Source organism: Danio rerio, chromosome 2 (assembly GCF_049306965.1).
Source record: "Danio rerio strain Tuebingen ecotype United States chromosome 2, GRCz12tu, whole genome shotgun sequence".
NCBI classification, from domain to species: Eukaryota; Metazoa; Chordata; class Actinopteri; order Cypriniformes; family Danionidae; genus Danio; species Danio rerio.
This window is the reverse complement of record NC_133177.1, coordinates 21,474,521-21,497,370: the sequence shown is the minus strand read 5'-3', so window position 1 is coordinate 21,497,370 and position 22,850 is coordinate 21,474,521.

Here is a 22,850-nt window from a genome sequence, read left to right as displayed (position 1 = left end):
TGAAAAAAATCTTCTCTTCGTAAAACAGTAATTGTGGAAAAAAATAAACAGGGAGGCAAATAATTCTGACTTCAACTGTATATATTGTCATGAGAATGATCTTGAAATACTCTCTGAAAACAGTTTTTTTTTTTTTTAAAGATTTTGTTTCTGAAATCTTCAACATTCATGCACACACATTATAACAGCTTGTGGTCTTTCTTGACACAAGAGGGTCAAAGTTTTTGAATTCACTTGCTTGCCACTTGAAAAGCACTTCGTTCTCTATTGCCGAGCAGTAAAGAGGCTAAATAGCCGGTGACAGGCCTTTAACAGCCTCCATTAGCTCATCAAGATGGGTTATGCAACAGGTGTGTAGTGGAGCCACTTAAATATATGACAATTTGATGGAGGCTGTTGGAAAGAAGTAGCGCTGCAATAAAATATCACTGAAAGCTGGTGTCTGAGAGCAGACGAGGAGCACAGATCAAAAAGTGTAGTGTGTCTATTCTTCCCAGTGGCTGAATGGATGCCACATTGATGGAGAACAGCGCTGTTTGGCTGGTGTGGCCATGCACGTCTCTGCTCATTACCAGCAGGATCTCATCATCTCGCTCTCTCTTTTCCCTCAGTACGAAATAAAAGGGGATGCTTTACACTTTAATGACTTTCCCACAGTGCCCCCCCCCACAAAAAAAAACAAACAAGCTGGACGCTGTGAGCAGGAGGGGAGAGGAGCTCGTCTAGTAAGAGCGAAGAATACTGAGTCCAGTGTCTGACCAGTCCTGCCATTGCCAAGAGTGGGAATAATCATGCCTTTATGTAGACAGGGACCTCCGGGGGACGCTCTCATTACGTCCCCCCCACGAGTCTCTGCGCTAGTCACACTGGTCCACCAATCTTTGGTTCCGATCTGGATCCCTCCTGAAAGCAGATTTTTGGAGTGAATGTACTGGACTTGGGAGTGCAAACACCCCCTTTTTCACTTGGCATATAATTCTTAGCTAAGTTTCTTTTAACTAGACCACGGGTTTCAGAGGCCTTGGGGACCCTCAGTCTGTTCCAGGCTTCCCAGAAAGAGAGAGATGGAGATAGAGAAATAAAAGGAAAGAAGGCCCTCTTTTAAAGGCTTTGATTTATGTGTGGAGTTGCTGAGATTTGCACTCTTGACGCCTCCCTGTGACTCGGACACAGGAGGACTGCTGGCATGTAAAACTCTTCATTCAGATAAAACTCAGTGAGTTTTATTAAAAATGGGATCATAAAAATTTGAAGGCAACTTGTTGCACAGCTTTTTTTTTAGTTAACTTTTTTTAGTTAACGCTTTTTAACCCAAACCGTTAAACATTATCTACATTTTATCATTTAGCAGATGCTTTTGTCTAAAGTGACTTAGGATTGAGGGGGCAGTCAGCGATTCAACATGAAGCAGCAATATACATGAGAAGTAGGATATGTGTGTGTGTGTGTGTGTGTATAAATTAATTAATTTAATCATTCTCCTTCAGCTCAGTCCCAAATTTATCAGGGGTCGCCACAGCGGCATATATAGTATTACAATATACAGTGTGATTCAAAAAGAATACCACACGTTTGAAAATGGAGAACTCTGCAAAAAAGAAAAGGAGAGCTAAGCTATTTTTGTAGTCAATTTAAGGAAGCTCTGAAGTTGTGAAAAACTTTGTGAAGTACTCTTAAAATTGATTAAATACCTAGGGTTTCATTGTGTTTCTTTGATAAAATTCAGATATTCAAAGTTGTGGTATTCTTTTTGAATCACCCCTTATATGTATATACAGTGGAGAAAATAAGTATTCGACATGCCACCACTTTTCTCAAAAAACATATTTCTAAAGGTGCCATTTATTTGAATTTTCCTCCGGATGCTGATAACAACCAAAGAAACTCATAATCATTCATTCATTCATTCATTCATTCATTCATTTTCTTTTTGGCTTAGTCCCTTTATCAATCCGGGGTTGCCATAGCGGAATGAACCGCCAACTTATCCAGCACGTTTTTATGCAGCGGATGCCTTTTCAGCCACAACCCATCCCTGGAAAGCATCCACACACACACATCGTACACTACGGACATTTTAGCCCAGCCAATTCACCTGTACCGCATGTCTTTGGACTGTGGGGTAAATCGGAGCACTTGCAGAAAACCCACGCGAATGCAGGGAGAACATGCAAACTCCACACAGAAATGCCAACTGACCCAGCACAGGCTCGAACCAGCGACTTTCTTGCTGTCAGGCAACAGCGCTACCTACTGCGCCACTGCGTCACCTAGAAATTCATATATGCCAAGAATTAATATTAATTAGTTTATAAATTAAGATATGCGTAATCAAATTAAATGACGCAGTGAAAAAGTATTGGACATATGAAGAAATGGAGGTGTACAAAGGCAGTGAAAGCCCAGACAGCAGCTGAAATCTCTCAGTAGTTATTCAGCAACCCTTTGCCTTTCGTCATTGTATTGTCAACGATCCAAAACACAGCCAAGGAAACTCTCAAATGCTTTCAGAGAAAGAAAACCAAGCTGTAGAATGGTGTAGCAAATCACCTGACTTGAATCCAATATAAAATACAAATAAAAGATCAGATTTGATAGATGAGATCCACAGAACCATTAAGATTTTGACACTGTTGAAGCCTGTGAAAAATCACAATTGAGCAATGCATGTGACTTCATTCTCCATATTAGAGGTTAGACCTCATAGATCTCATTGTCCGTAATTTTGACGAAAAGGGTTGTAAAATTACAATCATAACTTATTATTGATCGTTATTTAATTTGCGAACTTTCTGAACGTTTTTTTCATTTATATTTTAATAATAAACTTGCACGACAAGCATATAGGCTAAATCATTAATTTATTTATTTGACAAATGAACAACAAATTCTATCTGCCTTAACTCATATCTTCCTCCTGCGTCAACCTGAACAGGGAGACTGTCTTTGCCTCGGAAAGTCGACTTCTCGTGACCAAAGACCGGAATTAGGAATCACTTCAGCCATCTTTTTATAGTTAGGAAACATTTTTTTCCTGAGGCTGTGATCAAAAAATTTGCTGGATTCTCTGAATGTGCGATTTCCAGATCCTGCAAGCACTCGTTTCACCGAGAAAAATACTACAGCACACACTCCTTCTGCACCCCTCTGAGTCTGGTAGTGCTCACAACGCACTCCAACGCACCCCAGATAGCAAAATACACCCGGGCCAGTTCCGGCTAGAATCTCGCCTGCCGGAGACTCCGGCTGCCATACTCGGGCCGGATGCCTGTGGACCAACTGCGCGATTCTGCCCGAGAAGCCACACTGCCACATACGATCCAGAATCGGCCCACGAGTAATTTGCTCTGCGGCCCGGAGCTGGCGCGACTCAGTATTTATATACTTTGATATAAAACCTTTTGGTATTACATTGGTACTTGATCCATGGTGTTACAAACATTTGAATTTGTATAACAGCAAACGCAGGCTATTATGTAAACACAAAGTGGCACTCTGTTTAACCATTGAATAAAATGCAAACAGCATATATATCCTATAACAAAAATAATCAAACAAAGGACAAAATAAATAATAATAAACGTTTATTGATTACAAGAAACAAATGAAACAAAAAATGAATAAATTATTTTGTAGTGCACAAGAACATCAATATAAAAACAATAAACCTGACCTCCTTGCTAGCTGCCGCTTGTTTGGATCGTGTTTTTGTCTGTTTGTTCTTCATCATCCACTGCATTACTTCCTCTGTTTTTACCTTTATTATTAATATCACAACAATTTGGCCGTTTTAAGAAACTTCCCATTTTTGCAACTGTATGCAGCCGTGACAAAGAGGAGACAAAACAAGGGCCATCGCCATCAGCTGTATGGGAGTGGGAATTACAGTTAGCCACAAATTAGATCACCCTCAGCATAATCCGTCAAAATGACGGATCACCTATAGATTTTTTGTCACTGCTGAAAAAAATCTGTCAATGACGGAAAATATTCTGTTAACGCGACCTATATACATTTATAGTATAGTTTATAGTAATAAAGAAAATATATAAAATACAAAAACATTTTTTTTTACATATAATCAATTTGTATTAGACGCTTATCTGATAAATCTGTAAGCATTTAATATTAAGTGTATTAGGTATTACAAGTTTTTATTTTGGATGCAATCAATTGTGATTAATCGTTTGAAAGCACTACTTGTATAAATGTGTGCTAGCATGTCAACGTGTTGCTAGCATGTCATCTCATTGTTCAACAAAACTATGTACTGTAAGTAACTGCATTCTCAATAAACATGATCTTCATTGTTGTTGTTTTGGTGGCATATTCAGGATATGTGAAAGCAGTGTGTCTGCAGAACTGAAACCAGCCCAGAATGTATTTCTGAAGCTCTCAGTGTCTCCCTCATAACAGCGAGAGACAGCCAGGAAAACAGCCACGAGGAGAACCGTACTGTTGCTAAGCAACTGAGGATGTCCCAGTTTAAAGCAGAACTGCCCATTGTACTACAGATCGTTTCAAAGTAAAAACACGTAATGTTTACTAAATACTTGGTGACCCCTGCTAACTGTACTGTGGTAACCTGAGACAAAGAGGTTACCTTTGCACTGTGTGGGTGCTAGTGAGAGAGCATGGATTAAATACAAGCTCCACAACAGATAATGCTAATATAATAATTAATAATAATAATAATAATAATAATAATAATAATAATAATAATAATAATAACAGAAGACTGTAACAGAGAAGGGCACTTTTGGGAGTATTTTATATATTCATTTTCTCTATAGGGATTTCAAGAATGATTCAATTAGGAAGAATACAGGGAATCAAACTAACTAGCTTTGAGTTAGGGTTGTTTATACAACACTGTTTTTCACAGCATTTTAAGGCTGGTACACACCAAGCAGACACCAAACAAGTAGCGCAGACAAAACTGTGTTGTCAACTCACATTAACCCATGTCTGGACCAACTAGCTGTGCATGAATACACCAAATGGGTGAAAACCTACTGAAACAAGAGCAGTGTTCGCCTTTGGATGGGGAACTTCAATGCTATTAGTGGATTTATTCATTAATCCACGAAATGGGTATTTTGTTTCAGAAAGCCAATCGTCTGAAAGAGTATACAACGGGCCAATGAAATGCCAATGAATTGGCAGCGTAAGCTTGCGCACGTGTGCCTTATTGCCAATTATCTCCGCATATAAGCACAGGGAAAGCAAGGTAACGCCATCCTTTTCGCTTCAGAAACTTAACAGCCTTCTGAGAGAGTCGATGAGGGTTCCTCCTGCTTTTATCAGCAATTTGAGTGAACGAGAATTCTCCCGGTCCAGAGTGTGTACTCGGGGCGACAGACGGTCGAGCTGGGATTCTCCCTTGCCTGGCATGCTTTGGGTCCAGTCCTCCAGAGCGGTGCGTATAAGTTGCTTATTTGCTAAAAGAGCAACACAGTCGTGAAGCACGTCCTTTTTAGGATGGAGCTCCGACTGTGCGTTTCAGGATGCAGTGGTTTCCTGTCTCCGGATGATGAGCATGATCACTGCGTTGCATGCTTGGGGGTCCAACATGTTAATACGGTGCTCGCGGGCAGTTCATGTCGTCATTGGGATGCCATGACTGTTGCGCAAATGAGATCACGGCTAGCCCTTGTGAAGGGGCAAACCAGCGGGAGATAATCAATCGCCCACTCCTCCAAGCACTCCATCCAAGCTTCAGGCGGGGGAAGCGATCCGTCTAACCAGATGGTAGCCCTTTTGCTCGATGACACCGAAGACCAGACGTCCACCGCAGCATCGGAGGGTGGGCTTACATTGTCTGATGATGATCCAGACCCGCTCGCCCCCTCCGGGCAGGTGAGCACTGTCAAGTTGGATCCTGAAACGGACATGTTAGCCGTGCTTTCCCGGGCTGCTTCGGCCGTGGGGTTGGAGATGGTTTATCCCCCAGCTCCGCAGCCGGACCGACTAGATGGGTGCTACGTAGAGGACCAGAGGGCGAAGCCTTCAAAGCCTCTCATCCCCTACTTCCCGGAGGTGCACAGTATGCTCACACAGTCTGGGTGGGCACCTTTCTCTCCCCGTGCTGCATGTTCCTCCGCCCTCACCACTCTTGACAGCGGAGCGGCCAGGGGGTATGAAGCGATTCCACCGGTTGAGCACGCCATTGCGGTCAATATTTGTCCGCGTGGCACGTCTTCTTGGCGGGGACCACCTCGTCTCCTGTCCAAAGCCTGTAGGTTATCTGCCTCCCTCGGAGCTAGAGCTTACAAGGGTGCGTTCCAGGCTGCTTCCGCCTTGCACGCGATGGCCACCTACTAGCGCTACCAAGCGCAGGCACTGGCCGAGCTGCACGGGGGTGGGTCCAACCAAGGCTTGTTACATGAGCTTCGAGCCCGCTACGAGTGCTGCCCCGCCCCCACCTCCGGCGAAGCGGGCGCGTCGAGCACCTCGGAAGCAGACAGCCCCCTCTGCCCAGGGCGCCGTTAAATCTGGTAAATGGACCGCGAAGCGTCCCTCAGACAGGTCATCCGGAGAAGAGGAAATTTGCTCTTTCCCCGCTGGAGGGCGGGGCCCCAATTCCAACGGTACTTTTCAGTGCGATGAAAACATCAATGAAAGAGCACTTTTCCGCTTCCCCGCATGTGACATCTCACAAGCGCTGGGGGGACGGTCTCCTTTCCACCACCCCTCGAGCCCGCTCTCCGGAGTTTGGGTGCGGAGTGAAAGCGAATCGCTCACATCCAGCTCTTCTGCGGGACCCTCGCGCTTCCCGGATCAGCACACTCACTCCACGACGCCCCACTGCTGGTACATCAGCGATTGTAGTGATGAGTCCATTAGCGAGAGCTCTGCCTGCCTGGTTATGCGATCCAGTTCGCGAAATGGCTCCCCAAGTCCATGGGTGTGTATTTCACCAGGGTCAGCCCCCTGTCTGCCCTGTCTTGCAAGAGGAGATTGCTGTCCTCCTGGCGAAGGGTGCAATCGAGCCGGTCCCTTCAGCCGAGATGGAGAGCGGGTTTTACAGCCCGTACAAAAAGAGCGGTGGGTCACGGCCAATCCTAGATCTGCACGTTTTGAACCGCTGTCTGCACAAGCTGCCGTTCAGAATGCTCACGCAGAGGCGCATCGTCCGGTGGGTTCGTCCTCGGGATTGGTTTGCAGCAATAGACCTGAAGGATGCATATTTCCATGTCTCCATTCTTCCCTGCCACCGTCAATTTCTACGGTTTGCGTTTGAAGGTCGAGCGTGGCAATACAAGATCCTACCCTTCGGGCTCTCTCTGTCTCCGCGGGTCTTCACCAAACTAGCGGAGGGTGCCTTAGCGCATCCGCATACTCAATTATCTCGAGTTTCTGTTACTGTGCTGTGTCGCCGCGCCCTCAGGCCTTGGAATGACCCCTCGTTCCTACAGGCCGGAGTTTCTCTAGGACAGGCGTCCAGTCACATTGTTGTCTCAACAGATGCTTCCAACATGGGCTAGGGGGCTGTGTACTGCGGGCATGCTGTTGCGGGCCTGTGGAAAGGAACCCAGTTGCATTGGCATATCAATTGCCTGGAGCTGTTGGCAGTGTTCCTCGCTCTCCACCATTTTTCCGGTGTTGGATCAGCAACACCTGGCCATCCTGGCCAGCACGGCGGCGGTGGGGTATACCAACCGCATGGGGGGTATTCCCTCTCGCCGAATGTCTCAGCTCGCCCGCCGTCTTCTCCTCTGGAGTCATCCACGGCTGAAATCGCTGAGCGCTATTCACATTCCAGGCAAGCTCAACCATGCAGCCGATGGGCTCTCACGGCAGCCTTTACGTCCCAGAGAATAGAGACTCCACCCGGAGTCTGTTCAGCTTATATGGCCGCGATTTAGGGAAGCCCAAATCGATCTGTTTGCTTCTCCCGAGAACGCTCATTGCCAGTAGTTTTTTTCCCTGACCGAGTGCTCTCTCCACACGGATGCACTGGCCCACAGCTGGCCTCAGGGTATGCGCAAATATGCTTTTCCCCCAGTGAGCCTGCTCACGCAGTTACTGTGCAAGGTCAGGGAGGACGAGGAACAGGTTTTGCTGGTTGCGCCCCTCTGGCCCAACCGGACCTGGATGTCAGAGCTCTCCGTCCTCGCGACGGCCCTCCCCTGGCAGATCACTTTGAGAGAGGACCTACTCTCTCAGGGACAGGGCACCATCTGGCACCCTCGCCCCGATCTTTGGAACCTCCACAGGTGGTCCTTAGACGCGAGGAAGACTTAGGTAACCAATTGCGGTGGGTAATACCATCACTCAGGCTAGAGCCCCCTCCACGAGGTGCGCCTACGCCCTGAAGTGGAGTCTATTTACTGAATGGTGCGTCTCTCGCAGAGAGGTTTCCCCGATATTGCCAGATAAGCATTGTGCTTTCTTTTCTTCAGGAGAAGCTGGAGAGCAGGCTGTCGCCCTCCACACTCAGGGTTTACGTGACAGCCATCTCCGCTCATTATAACGCGGTGGCTGACAGCACCGTGGAAAGGCATAACCTCATCATCCGGTTCCTCAGAGGCGCTAGGTGAATTAATCCACCCCGCCCACCTCTCATGCCGTCTTGGGATCGTCGTACAGATCCCTTTGAGGCACTTGACTCAATATCTTTAAGATTTCTGTCCCTGAAGACAGCTCTGCTGGTTGCGTTGGCTATTAAGAGGGTCAAGGACTTGGAGGAGGCCTTTTCGGTCAGTGACTCGTGCCTAGAATTCGGGCCGGATTACTCTCTCGTTATCCTGAGACCCTGCCCGGGATATGTGCCCAAGGTTCCTACCACACCATTTAGAGACCAGGTAGTGAGCCTGCAAGCGCTGCCCCCGGAGGAAGCAGACCTAGCCCTTTCCTTACTTTGTCCAGTTCGCGTTTTGCGTATTTATCTGGACTGCACTCAGAGCTTTAGATCATCTGAGCAGGTCATCGTCTGTTATGGCGGTCGGCAGCAGGGAAGTGCCGTATCGAAACAAAGGTTGTCCCACTGGATAGTGGATGTCATCTCTCTCGCTTATCAGAGCCAAGGCGAGCCGTGTCCCCCGTGAGTGCGTGGGCGACACCTAATACATTTGTAAGGTTTTACAATCTGCGAGTGTAGCTGGTTTCCTCAAAGGTATTAGGTCACCCTTGGTGATTGAGGAAACAATTTGGTTAAGGTGTTGAAACACGCTTGCTGCGCCATTCTCCCTAACACGGAGATACATGCGCCTTTTTATCTGTGTGTAAACTTCCCCGTCAGGTGAGCCCTGCAGATTCCTCCGTGGCCCCCAGCACTGACTCAGCGGAGGAGTCACTTGCTGGCCCACTACGTTGTAGGTCTACCCGCTGGTCAGCCTGCGTTTTAGGTATAGGTGCCCGCTATGCGTGATCCCCACTAGGCGATCCCATATGCTTATTCAGCCACTGTGCAGTCCCCCCTCACGGGCGGACCCTTGTCTTCCCTCTCCGCTAACCATCTTATTATATGCATACTCCCCCTTTTCAGGGCTAGTTCATATGTAATTTTTGCCATCATATCTCCCCCATTGGGTAGCAGATGGCCTCCGCAGCGTCCTCCCTATCGGGACTGCACGCTTTCCCAACGTACTGTCGTATTTTCCTAGAATTATCTAAACGCTTGCAACTTCCCAAAAAATCTATCTAAATCCGTAAAACTTCTTTTGAAGTGGGATAAGTAAGGGCCAGGGATCATGTTGGAGGACCGCGCCTCTCTTTGATGCAGGAGCGCTCACACTATGCCTGGCTATCCTCTCATCAGAGGCGAAGGTAAGGTGCAGTTATTATGGCGTTTTCCAGACATTTCCCCATTTCGTGGATTAATGAATAAATCCACTAATAGCATTGAAGTTCCCCATCCGAAGGGGAACGCTCTGGTTACTAAAGTAACCCCCTCGAGGAATGGAAATGCTATTTAGCATCGCCATAATGACTGTTCCTTAGCTGTAAGTATTAGTCTCTTCAGCTTAAAAGGATGGCGTTTCCTTGCTTCCCCTATGCTTATATGCGGAGATAATTCGCAATAAGGCACACGTGCGCAAGCTTACGCTGCCAGTTCATTGCCATTTTATTGGCCCGTTGTATACTCTTTCAGACGATTGGCTTTCTGAAACGAAATCCCCATTTCGTGGATTAATGAATAAATCCACTAATAGCATTTAGTAACCAGAGCGTTCTTGCGCCTGCATAAAAGGATTTGTCTTTCCTCATCACAGGAGGGCAGTGTCTTTTTCTCTGTTACAACAGGAAATCCTTTTGACGCATATGTGAAACGTGTAAACTAAGCAGTGTTCACTACCACTATTACAGTATTTGTCACTCACCATTTTAAAAATTAGATCCTGAAAATATGTCTGATAATCTATTAATACTTTTCAAATGTTTGAAAAATGTAGCAAAATTACAGTGTTCCTTCTTGACTTGATTTGTTTAATATGTTACTTTTCTTTTTCTGGATTGCTTTTCAAAACTGTCAGTTGGGTTTAGGGAAGTGGGTGGCTCAATTGGTGTTTTTGAAAAAGACTCCTTCCTTTTAGGGAAGGAAAAGGGTGGGTCAGTTGATCAGTCAGTCAGTCAAAAGCGGCCTCTGGTGGATTTACGAGAGAAGAGCAGGTGCGAACAAAGAAAACTTGAGATCTCAAAAACACAAAACACAACGGCCTCTGGTGGATTTGCAAAAACAAAAACAGCAATAAAACGTAGCTCCTAGGACGTGTTTGGCACTTTCTAAATGTGTATAGTGGTACGATTTAAGAATGAGACTGGGTTGTGACCAATGGATCAACAAAGTCTAATGGCCGACCATTGGTTTGGTGTGTCCTGGCTTTAATCCCTGAAAATAAAAAGTTTTGAAATTTTGTTCAATGCCTTCTCTTCCACAACAGGTCAGGATGTGTATTTACTATTGGGAGCATAGCTACTAACATAATTTAATTTTCATTTTTGAGTGAATTAATCCTTTAACTATATTTTTCACATACCTACACTTTACTTCAGTATTTTTATTTTTTTACTTTAAAGGGCACCTAATTTACCCTTTTTTTCTGATTTAATACAAGTCTTTTGCGTCTCTAGAATGTGTATATAAAGTTTCAGATCAAAATACACATTAGATTTTTCATTATACCTTTTACAAGATGCTGTTTTATACTGATTTCCAGCAGGGGGTGGTTTTGTCGTACTGCGCCTTTAAGACGAATCTTTCCCGCCCACTATTTCTACATGCCTCCTCCCTCAGCTGTGTCAGACAACAGACAGACTTACAGGAATAAGGGCTCACTTAGCGTTTGTGAGATACTACAGTAAGAACTAACCTTTACTAATCAGTATTGTGAAGTTGCATTGATGAGTCACACACAATATCGTTACAAAGTAACGCGCGCGCCTGCGCACTCACTCACACACACACACACACGCAAGCAGGCAGGCAGGCAGGCAGACAGACAGAGCGTGCTTAGCTTAGTTAAGGCTAACCTCCACTGCTGTGTGGATATCTGTTATGCTAATGTACAAAATAAACCTGATTTAACTTCCACAAACCGGGATTGAAGCGTCTTCTTTTATAATTGTTCTGACACGCGGCTGTGCTGATGAAGTAAAGCTGAAGTAAAACGCTGTAATTAATTACACACATACTCTGTTTTAAAACACTTTAAACATGTGAAACTTACTCTTAATCACATTTGATGATGATTGCTGATCCTAGCGAACAAAACAGACTTTTATTCCCGGTTGCTTTGCGTATGTCTGTCTGGTCTTGTTGACATATACACGCGACTACCGGAACATGTTAATACACGCAGCTGTCAATCAATTCGGTGGGCGGGGGGATCGCACACCTACGTAATGGTGCGATCGATTTGAAAACAGCTCCAATTGGCCGACCCTTTTTTTGTAGTTAAATAAAAAAAAAAAGGACTGGGTGTGTTCATATCACCCCAGTATGACGGTCTATACACTATACCAACACACAGATCTGTCCAAACAGCTTGAAAAGTAGATTTTTTACCATAGGTGCCCTTTAAACAATGCTTACTTCACCACATTCCGGAACAAAATATTTGTAAATGAGCTGAATTTTTTTAATATTTTAAAAGTTCTACTGAACAATTAAATGACAAATGCAGAGCCAGTTTAATCTGCTCACACCCAGCAGTTAGATTTAGGTTGTGACGTCAGGTGACTAAAATATTTCCGTAGGCGCATGACTCAATAAAACTATATTTCTGAGAAAAGTTTGCTTAGGCTAATGAAGCGAACGGGAGGTAGCGGGAACTGCCACCTTCCTCTGCAGGATGATCAGCCTAGGCGTGGCCATCATCCTTTGCGGTCTGTTGTCACTTACAGATCCAGTTATGCGGAAATGGAGTGTGCTGCTAGTAGCGGGGAAGAAAAAGAGCTGGAAACGATTGAACCAAAAGGATGTGTGGAAGCATTTAGGTTTCTTTCTAAAAAGATACGAAAAAGGAGAAAAGGTGACAGACAAAGAAAAAACAGTACGCAGGCACTGCCAGACTGTGGTGAAATATAAGTCGGGGAATACGACTAAAAACAGTCATGGGGGCTGCAGAACACAGCACACATGTTAGATTGATGCAGACATTGACTTGTACCGCAAAGAGACCTCTATCTCACTCATGGCTTGTCCTCTCAAGTGGTGGAAAGACAATGCACAACGTTACCCGCTGCTGTCAACCTTGGCTAAATCATATCTCTCTGTCCCAGAAACCTCAGTCCCAAATGAGAGGTTTTTTTTTCTGTTGCAGGGGACATGCCAAGAGATCCCAGCTTTTACCAGATTATAGTTATATGTAAATTTTCCTTAAAAAAACATCTCTATCTAAGTGAGTGAGTGATTAAATGTTGAATGTGATGAGTTTTCACCAATACTAAATTGAAACTTTTTATATATATATATATATATATATATATATATATATATATATATATATATATATATATATATATATATGGTTTAATAGTTTTTTTGTTATTAAAATTTAAAAATTGAAGTTCCTGTTTCGAAACTTACAGATAGATGGCTAATTTGTATGTCATTGATATGTTCAGTGCTAAGGTAAATAAACACTTTTGGCACTTTTTTTTCGAGTCTTTTCATTAGTTTTGTTTTTACTATAAATTATTCAATAAATACTGTACCGTGCCATTCATACCGAGGTATTATCGTGCCGTGAAATTCTGATATCGTTACATCCCTACTAGTTAGTAATTCAACGTTGAGCCAACATCCCAAACCAACGTTATATTGATGTCAAATACTGACATTTATCCACCAGGTATGGCAACTAAAATCCAATGTCTGATAGATGTCACAGTTGTAATGTCCATACAACATCAAGCTGTAACATCATTAGATGTTGATATTTAGTTGATTTTAGGTTGAACGTTGGACATTGACGACGGCATGACGTTGGGTTCTGACGTCAACAAGATTTTAATTTCTAAACAAAATGCAACGTCCCCACAATGTTGTGGTAATGTCATTCTGACATCATGTTGACGCCCTGTGCCTGCTTGGCAATTTAACAACTCACTGATTCAAATGATCTAGTCAGAGCAAGTTAATTATAAATTCTTGGATTAAATGGATATTCCCAGGCCAAGTTTTCAGGTTTAGATATAAATATAGCTACTCAAATACTGTAACTTTGGCTAAATGTTTTTTTTTTTTTCATATTGAAGTACATAATGCAGAAAGCTTAGTCATTTATAAAACAGCAGTATAAAAATACTATTAGACAAGTCTAATTTGCTTTAATATTTTTATATAATGCTTGTATATATTTTGTATGTTTTGTTTTATGTCCTAAATTTTAGCCGTTTCTGTGTAAATGATAAGTGGTGAAATTGTGTACTGCAAAAGGTAACAGATCAAATCCTACTAAACTGGTCAGAGCTGCATGAGCCTGTTTATAGCAACATCTTTATAGTTATCATTCTTGGTGTGAACGGGCCTTAACACTTGTACAGTACATATTGTTCTGGCTATTGTGTCAATAGCAGTCAATTCCCAAGAAACCGCAAATGTCTAGCAGGCATCAGGTGAACACCTAACACAGACGTACTTCCGTGCAGTTTGATTTCCATTGTTTATATGGCTAAGAGCTAGGCAAGAGAAAGTGACTGTAACTCAACACCAATGTCTTTGCAAAACACCTTGTTCTTTTGACATTTACTGATTAGACATTTGTCAAGATCATAAAATAGTATACCAAGGCCTTAAACTTGAACTGTGTCTATTGAACATCAGGTCAGACAGGGATGTTCTTTCTGTTCAGTAACTTTCTCTAAAAGTTCAGGTTTACACAGCGGCATAACACAATACTTTTGGCTCTGTTGCGACTTGCGTAGATAGTACAAGGGTCTGGTTCACTTTTTTTCCTGTGAGATTTCTAGCACTCACAGAACAGTCTCTTGTACACCAAAACAACAGAGTCCACTGAGAGTTTACAGGTTCAGCTCCATAAAGCAGCAGTGTTTTGTTCGCACAATAGGCTTTCATATAACGTTTCCTCAGTGATGTCCTGGCCTGATACAGCCCACTCGCTCCTGCCTCTTTCAGTGCTTGCTGGGACATCCTAATCCCCAGCTGGGCTTACTCTTGGCCTGAGAAAAGAGAGAAAAGTTGTGAAACCTCAAATCGGATCATAGTAAAATGTGTCGCCGGGCTCATTAGAGGTACAGATTGGAGTCGGATTTGATTTTTGTACGTCACAGTCTTTGTGAAATACTTTGTAGTAGGTCATACTATTTATTCAGTAGTGATACTGTTATTATAACATATAAACCAGATTTAAATGATTAGTTTTACAATTTTAGGATTATTCTGAATGTTCATTTGCACTATTTGAAATAAAGATGCAAAACCTTTTCTAAAGGTACACTTTTGTACTTAAAAGGCCTACTTTTGTCTATTAAAGGGACAAATTAATACCTAAAAGTAAGGATGCTCTGATCAGGTTTTTTGCAGCTACCAAGTACCAATTCCTTGTCATGGTGATCGACCGGTACTGAGTACCGATTCTGATGCTTTAAGCTTTCTATAACTTTGTAATTGCATAAAGCACATTTTCCCTCATGCAAACATAATTTACCTCATGTTGTAGCTGCTAATGTATAACATAGAGATCCACATATACTTTCTCACCCGATCACTCAGCTTAGATGGCCGACCAGCTCTTTGCTACATAATACCTAAGGTACTATCATCAGGAGCCACGGAATTAATTTTATTTAGCCTATCTGTCAAAGACGAGCAAAGTGTCGGTGGCCATTTTTTGAATCAACAAGGAACAGTTTCACTCAAAAATCATATTTAGTGTAAATTAAATGCAAAATAAGTTAATAATAGTTCATATGCAGAAATATGGGAAAGGACTTTTATTTTGTCAGTTACCTGGGTCAAGCGATTCCAGTCAACTGTATGCCGTTATAAAATCAGTCTGTTTTATTTAATAATCAACAATTTTCACTGCCTGATTAATAAACGATAAAGCATGTCTCAGATAGTACAAGAAGCACTGCATTAAATTACATTGTTCCACGTCATGTCTTTAAAATACAAAATTTTATTGTACTTCAGTATTTTCAATGGTGTTTCTGCGCTAGCCTGCTAATCCTGACGGGTTTGTGTGTGTGTGTGAAAATGGCTTTTTATCTCATTTGTTCACTTGAACATCTAAATGAATGCTTAAGTCTATTTAACGTGTATTTTAACTACATTACAACATCGATGCTGTAAAAGGAGCCGTATGAATTTGAAACCATTTACCTAAAGTTTGAAACACTGGCTGTGCGTATTCCCTATTATTTAAATTTTCCATTCACAATACAGTTGTGTACATATGTTGTCTGTCACAAATTCAAATAATGCTACTGGAAAAATGTCACAGATCAGTTTTGGTTGTCTCGTGACTGATTGCATCAAATGCTAATGCACTCTCTTTGAATGGGAGGCTATCAGTGAGCAGGAGTCAAATAATTTTCAGCAAATAAATTGACTCAGCACATTGCTTTAGAAAACTTGGAATGCAACATGTTAGTTTATGAAGAATTTGTGAGCCTGCAGATTTCATTTAAAATTCCTGTGCTTTCAGAGGTGGCTAATTTAAATGCATCTGACTGACTATTTTGTTTATAAGCTCAATAGAAACATGTGCGATTGGAGATAATCCTGAGTGCATTATACTGTACATACAGCAATTGGACAAGGAAATTGAAATGCCTGGTTTAAGACCACAATAATTCATTAGTATGGGATAGGGCCTCATTTTGTGGACAATACAGCATCAGTTCATCTTGGGAATGACAGATACAAGTCCTGCACAGCGGCCAGAGGGATTTTGAGCCATTCTTCTTACAGATAGTGGCCAGGTAACTATGTTATGCTGGTGAAGTAAAACAATTCAATCGTAAGAATCAATTGTGTTTGCACATTGGTGAGGATACTAAGCAATATGTCTTGTCTTGTAAAGGAAGCAAAGCCTCTGCATACAGTATGTTGACTGTGTTGTGTTTTGTCTGGTGAGTATGTTGGTGTCCTTGTGCCAAACATCTTCCCTGCCATGTGATTCAAACAGTGTGAGACTGATGTCAGAATCCATCATTCATAGAGAGGCTTTCTGAAATCACTGACAAAACACTCACACATGCAAGATTTCAGGATAAAACTGGAACAGTCTCCTTTAGACATAACTTATTCCGATATTTTAGACATAAATGGATGATTTGAAATAGGCCTACAATTCAATCAGTTGCTGAGGTCAAGACTTTTTACCATAGGCATAATCTTGCCGATAATTAAAACAGCTAGCTTGAAAGGGTTTGGAATATAGCTTAAAGACAAAGAAGAGATGAACAGTAAAAATACTCTATTCTGGAAAAGAGCCTCTATTATTTGAAAATGACCGTTCATGCAGTGTGTAACACAACTTTAAGTGAAGTGAAACATCCAGCTAAGGCTTAAATCTGAAAATGTACCACCATGTTTTAAACTATTGATTCATCTATAAAAGACTCAACTCAGAGTGATTCAAATGAATCGCAGCTGCAACGAGTTTTTAGCCGTTTCAGCATGACGTCAATATGGAACTCAAGCCCTACCCATTTGTTGCGCGTGCTGACCTGGGAAAATTTAAACCCCAGGCTCCGCCAACATACACTATAGAAACAAAAAAAAAAAAAAAAGGAAGACAAACACTGTAGCAGATCCTGGATGAATCAAGTCACATAGACGCTGTGCTCTGACGTGTTAGGGAAAGTTTGTGTTATTTTCCCTACCCAAAGATGAGGCTTAGAAGAGTCAGAGGTTGAAGATTATTCTTGCAAAAATACCTCAGCATTATAGCCCCAGCCTTGTGCTGTGTTCCCATCATTTCTCTGACAAGTGCTTCAGCAATCTACATGCTGGAATTCATCAGCTGTTTGTTAAAGAAAGGATCAGAAAAGACTATTGATGTATGGGACTTTGTCAGAGCTTGACAGGAACTTTACAGTACACAGTTTATGGATCAGTTTCTTCCTCCATTTTACAAGTGTAATAACTTAAGTGTGACTAAAATGTTGCATCCTTGTTTTCTCTAGCTTGCAAATTATGTATTTGATTGTGTTTTGGTACTTGTAACCGCTCCATGCAGCTTGTACTGTATCTGGTTAACTCTTTATATTCATGCAGTATATCGTGTCTAAAGACACGCTGAAAACATGACACGCGCTGTTTGTTTACAGATTTAAATGTGTTTGTGAGCTTGCGATTCTCTGCCATTTGTGATTGTTATGGCCACCATCAGCTGTTCGTACACAAATGCAGAGGTCAAGTTTGAAAGGGTGAAAGTATGGAGTTTTCCAGGTGAAATAACAAAACAGGAAGGTGGCAGGAGACTAAATGAGTTGGAAAAACGGGAGACTCCTGGGAAAAAACGGGTGTTAGCAGTGTTGGCAGTTATGCTCACACATACACTCTGACTACTTTAAAATAGCTGATAAGCTGTAGTGAGCATTTCTCTCTGTCTCGCGCTCAACACTGTCGACTAATCACAACAAACTGGGTCATCGGACCAATTGGCGCAGATTGGCAGGAAGGGTTTGGAAACAAATAAATTGCTGAATGAATCATATGGGATTTATTGGGATAATTAGGTAAAAATAAATGCATATTATAACACAATGAAAGTTTTTTTTTTGACCTTGCATGCATATTAGACTGTTGTTGGAGACCCCAAAACCAAAATATGACCTTTTAAATGCATAATAGGGGCTTTTTAAGATATTCTCATACAACAGATAACAATTATTCAGTATAAATATTAAGTTTTGTTGGATGTATACAGTAATAAATCCTGGTTGCCTTAAATTTTAAGCTGAATTAAATTAATCTTGTCCATTTAACTAATATTTAGTTAAACTAACTTAAAACTGCTTGCATAACTTATACAATTAAGTTAGAGCTCGGTTAACTGTTATTATGACCTAAAAAACATATGCTGTCACGACTAGTTTATCATAAAAGTTTTTACAGTGTAGCTGATTTAGTTTTTTTTTTTTTTTAGAAGTTTATTTAGCTCTTCCTGACCTATAATAATGAAGCACAGTAAAATATTTTGATTTACTAATTGAGCATTTAATGAACCTGGACCTTAACATCTGCTGTTTTTTGTCCAAGCACAAATAGTTTATGAGTGAAAAAAAAAAACATACAGTGATTGTTATTAAATTATGGCAAGATATTTTGTTCAGAGAACAACTGATTATTTGTTAATCTAACAATCATGTTAAATAAAAAGCTACACTGTAAAAATTCCTGGTTGCCTTATATTTTTAAGCTAAATCAAATTAACCCTTTGAGTCCATTGAACTTATATCATGTTAAACAGACTTAAAACAGCTTGCGTAACTTATAAAATTAAGTTAGAACACGATTAACTTATAGTTTAGTAAGTTATCATGAGCTAAAAACATATGCTGTCTTGACTAATTGATCATATATTTTTTACAGTGTGGGATTCTTGTGTTTTTGGAGGTGTACATGGATTTGCAATTCTAAAGACCTCTAAGTCAATTTTATCATGTCCATGAATTTGGCAGGAGAGGAATTTATCTAAAACTAAAACAGTTGTAACCAGGATACAGGATCAGGATACGAATCAGGATATGATCTGTAAATCAGGATACGAATTTCAAGATACGAGATACAGCCTCATATGTATCATGGCATAACAGATGGATGGATCATGGCATAACATTTTTTGGTGCAGTAAATGAAAACCTATATAAAACCTATCAACACAAATTCAATACCTTTTTGTCAGCATGGTCTAAAGATGATATGAGTCAAATTTGATGCAAATCAGCCAAACGATTGAGGGGGAGTTTAAAAAAGTAGGAAGGAAGTTCAGTTAATTAAGGTATTCTCAGGACAACCAAAGGAATGTATCATGATAAGTATCCTAAAAATAGGCAAAATTTGTCAAAAGTTATTAGCATTTAAAAAAATGTCGCAATAACTTTTGACCAAAAGGTGGCGCTGTGACAACATTTTTCGAGCACTTTCAGGGCACAGTCCTAAAGACACAAACAAAATTTCATATCAATTTGCCAATGCGTCCATAAAATCTAGAGAATTTTGACATAATTTAAGACTTCATTTGACTCGGCATGCTGTGCTAGATGTAAAGAGAGAGAGAATTTTATGAATTCTGGACAAAGGTTTGAGAAGTTATAAGCAAGAAAAGTCTTTTTTTTTTTTAATCTCTGGACCACAAAGGGGCACTGTAACGAAACGCTGCAGCTAACTTCAGACCATGGTTGTGATAACACACATCAAGTTTTGTTTGAATACAAAAATGCGTTACGGAGACAACACCTTGCGTCAATTTTTGCAAGCTCAACGGTAAATTTATTTACAAGTTAATTGAAAACAGTTAGTTTAATCAACTTGAATACAATAACTCGTGGTCAACATGGTCTGTAGATTATGTGATTTAATTTTGGTGAAAATTTGACAAAAAGCCTAGGACAAGTTTGTTCAAATAGGTTTTATGAAAAATTTGAAATAGCAAATTTTTCTTTATTTAAACTATTAATTTTGATTGCTTTTACACTTATAAAGATAAACATAATTGAAACTTTGGACAAGTGGTAAGGCTAGAGAGTTAGAGGCCCTATCATACACACGGCAAAATGAAGTGCAATACGTAATGCAAATGTTGTTGCTAGTTTTAGCTCGATGCAAGTCTCGTTTTGACTTGCATTGCATTGCGCTCAAATGTGCTGCCATAGGCGCTCTGGTCTAAAAAGGGAGGCGTATTGAGACGGATTGCTGTCACGTTGCTATTTTGAGGATCTATATTAGACTACACAATAGACCAGAGGCCTCATGTACGAAGACTTGCGTGGAAATCTTACTAAAACATTGCGTACGCACAAAGCTGTAAATGTGCGTACGCAGAAAAAAATTCAGATGTATGAAACACTGCGTACGCCGAATCTCACGCATATTCTTTTGTACATCTGAATGAACGTGAAACTGAGCGCAACATGCACAAGCACAAAACCCCTCCCTGCCTCCTCCCCCGTATGAATATGCTAATGACTATGCTAATGGAAAAACCCAACGAAAAAGCAAAGGCAAAAGCAAGCAAAAAGAGAAACTTTGAACAGAATGTGAATTGGAGGTGCTGCTTTCGGAGGTAGACCGGAGAAAAACTGTGTTATTTGCAAGTTTGTTCTCCGGAATTAACAACAAAAGAAAAAAATAGAGTGGGAGAGTTTAGCTGATGCGGTTAACACAGTTGTGTTTGAACATCGCACTGAGTGCATTAAAAAAAGAAATAGTGTGGTTTATATCTGTAAAATGTTGCAATATTCTTAACAGTCTCAGTGGCGCACCTCATTAGAAGCGTGTGATCATGTACTGACACGTTCGAGCATAAACTCGGCTCGAATCCAGCGTCTAATGAATTCTTTCTTCTTAGTTCCCCCACTACATATTAGATTTTGCCCACTATTTATCACGAGAAAGACAAGCAGGAATCATCAATAAGTTTGTGCATCATATTTTATTTGCACATTTATTGAATGGAAATGTTTCTGATTCACGCATGCAAATTCATCTTCAGATAGTGTCTTTATAGCAATGTGCGTGCGGTAGATCGCTCAGATTACATTGGGAAAACAGGCGACCGCTGCAAATTGTGCTTTAATGTTTAGCTGGTCAACTGTATGGTATGGAAATCTTATATACCTACTAGATGAACCCGTCTCATACAGCTGCCATTGCAAGGATCAGACACTTTGTAGAGAAGAATTTAACACAACTGCCTCTAGGAGTCGCCAATGGAAATAAAACAGACACGCACAAAAAATGTGCGTACGCCTGCCAAAAAGCTGCCGTGAACCTGCGCACATTCCGCGATTCTGAGCGTGAAACCTGGCGTACGCAAAGTTTTTGTGTGTACGCAGCGTTGATACATGAGGCCCCAGCTGAGAGCAGGTCTATCGTCCAGTTTAGAGCACGTCAGTTGTGCACCTCGCTTACACATTGCTTAATACACACAGGATGTACAGCAATACGCAAATATTTTTATAAATGAAAAAGAATTAAATCGTCACCTTAGAATTATAAGGTTCTATCTGCGTTCTGAATGATTTTGAGATATTGAGCTTCAAAGTTTTTGCATTCCATATAGCAAACAACATGTGTGCAACAGTTCTCTTTCACACATTAACATGACAGAGACCCTAAGGGTTCTCTAAATGTAAATGATCAAAGTTCTCTTACACTTGCAAACTGGAGTAAATAAACCACGGTAAATGCAGATAGAACCTTCTCATTCTGAAAAGTCATTTTACGCTTGGAATAATAAGGTTCTATCTGGCAGATGATTCATTGAAGCATTACTTTTCAAGAAATACAATCAAAAAATATATTAGTTGGTGTTGTAACAATATGTCGATGCTTGAAAAAGTTAAATTTTGGTTTCTATAACATTTATTTTTTGTTTTAGGATGCATATTTTTTCTTGTTCAAATTGAGCTTACAAGGTTGGGCTAAATATTTTTTTTCCAGTGAGGATGTTAATTTTATCTAATTAATATATTAATATTTATGACATTTTATGCTTTATATGAATTATTGAATCATATTTATTGAATTATGCCCTATGAATTAAATTAAGTATTTGCCCTTCAAGGCTTAATATTAAATTTAAAGACTTTAAAAGAAACAGACGATGACCAAATGAGTTTAATAAACACTAAAAAAGTATTTCACTGACTATATGTAAACAAATAAATATATTTCACATTTAATATATACGTTTTTTTAATATTCATTCCTTTTACAACAATATAAAATGTAAAATTTCATCTCAATGTCGGCGACGCATTGCCACAGCGGTGCACGATCGCCTTACAGCAAGAAAAACGCTGGTTTGAGCCTCAGCTAGGTCAGTTGGCATTTCTGTGTGGAGTTTGCATGTACTCTCTGTTTTGCTGTGGGTTTCCTCCGGGTGCTCTGGTTTCCCCCACAAGTCCAAAGACATGCAGTACAGGTGAAATAGGTAAGCTAAAATTGGCCATAGTGTATGTGTTTGATTAAGTGTATGGGTGTTTTCCAGTGATGGGTTGCAGCTGGAAGGGCATTTGCTGCGTAAATTATATGTTGGATAAGTTGGTGTTTCATTCCGCTGTGGTGACCCCAGATTAGTAAAGAGACTAAGCTGAAAAGAAAATGAATGAATCTCAATGTCAAGAAATGCTTCTAAATCATTACCTTTTCACACGCCTCAATTTTGTGTGGTGTGGCATTATTTAGTCGACTCTAATTTTGT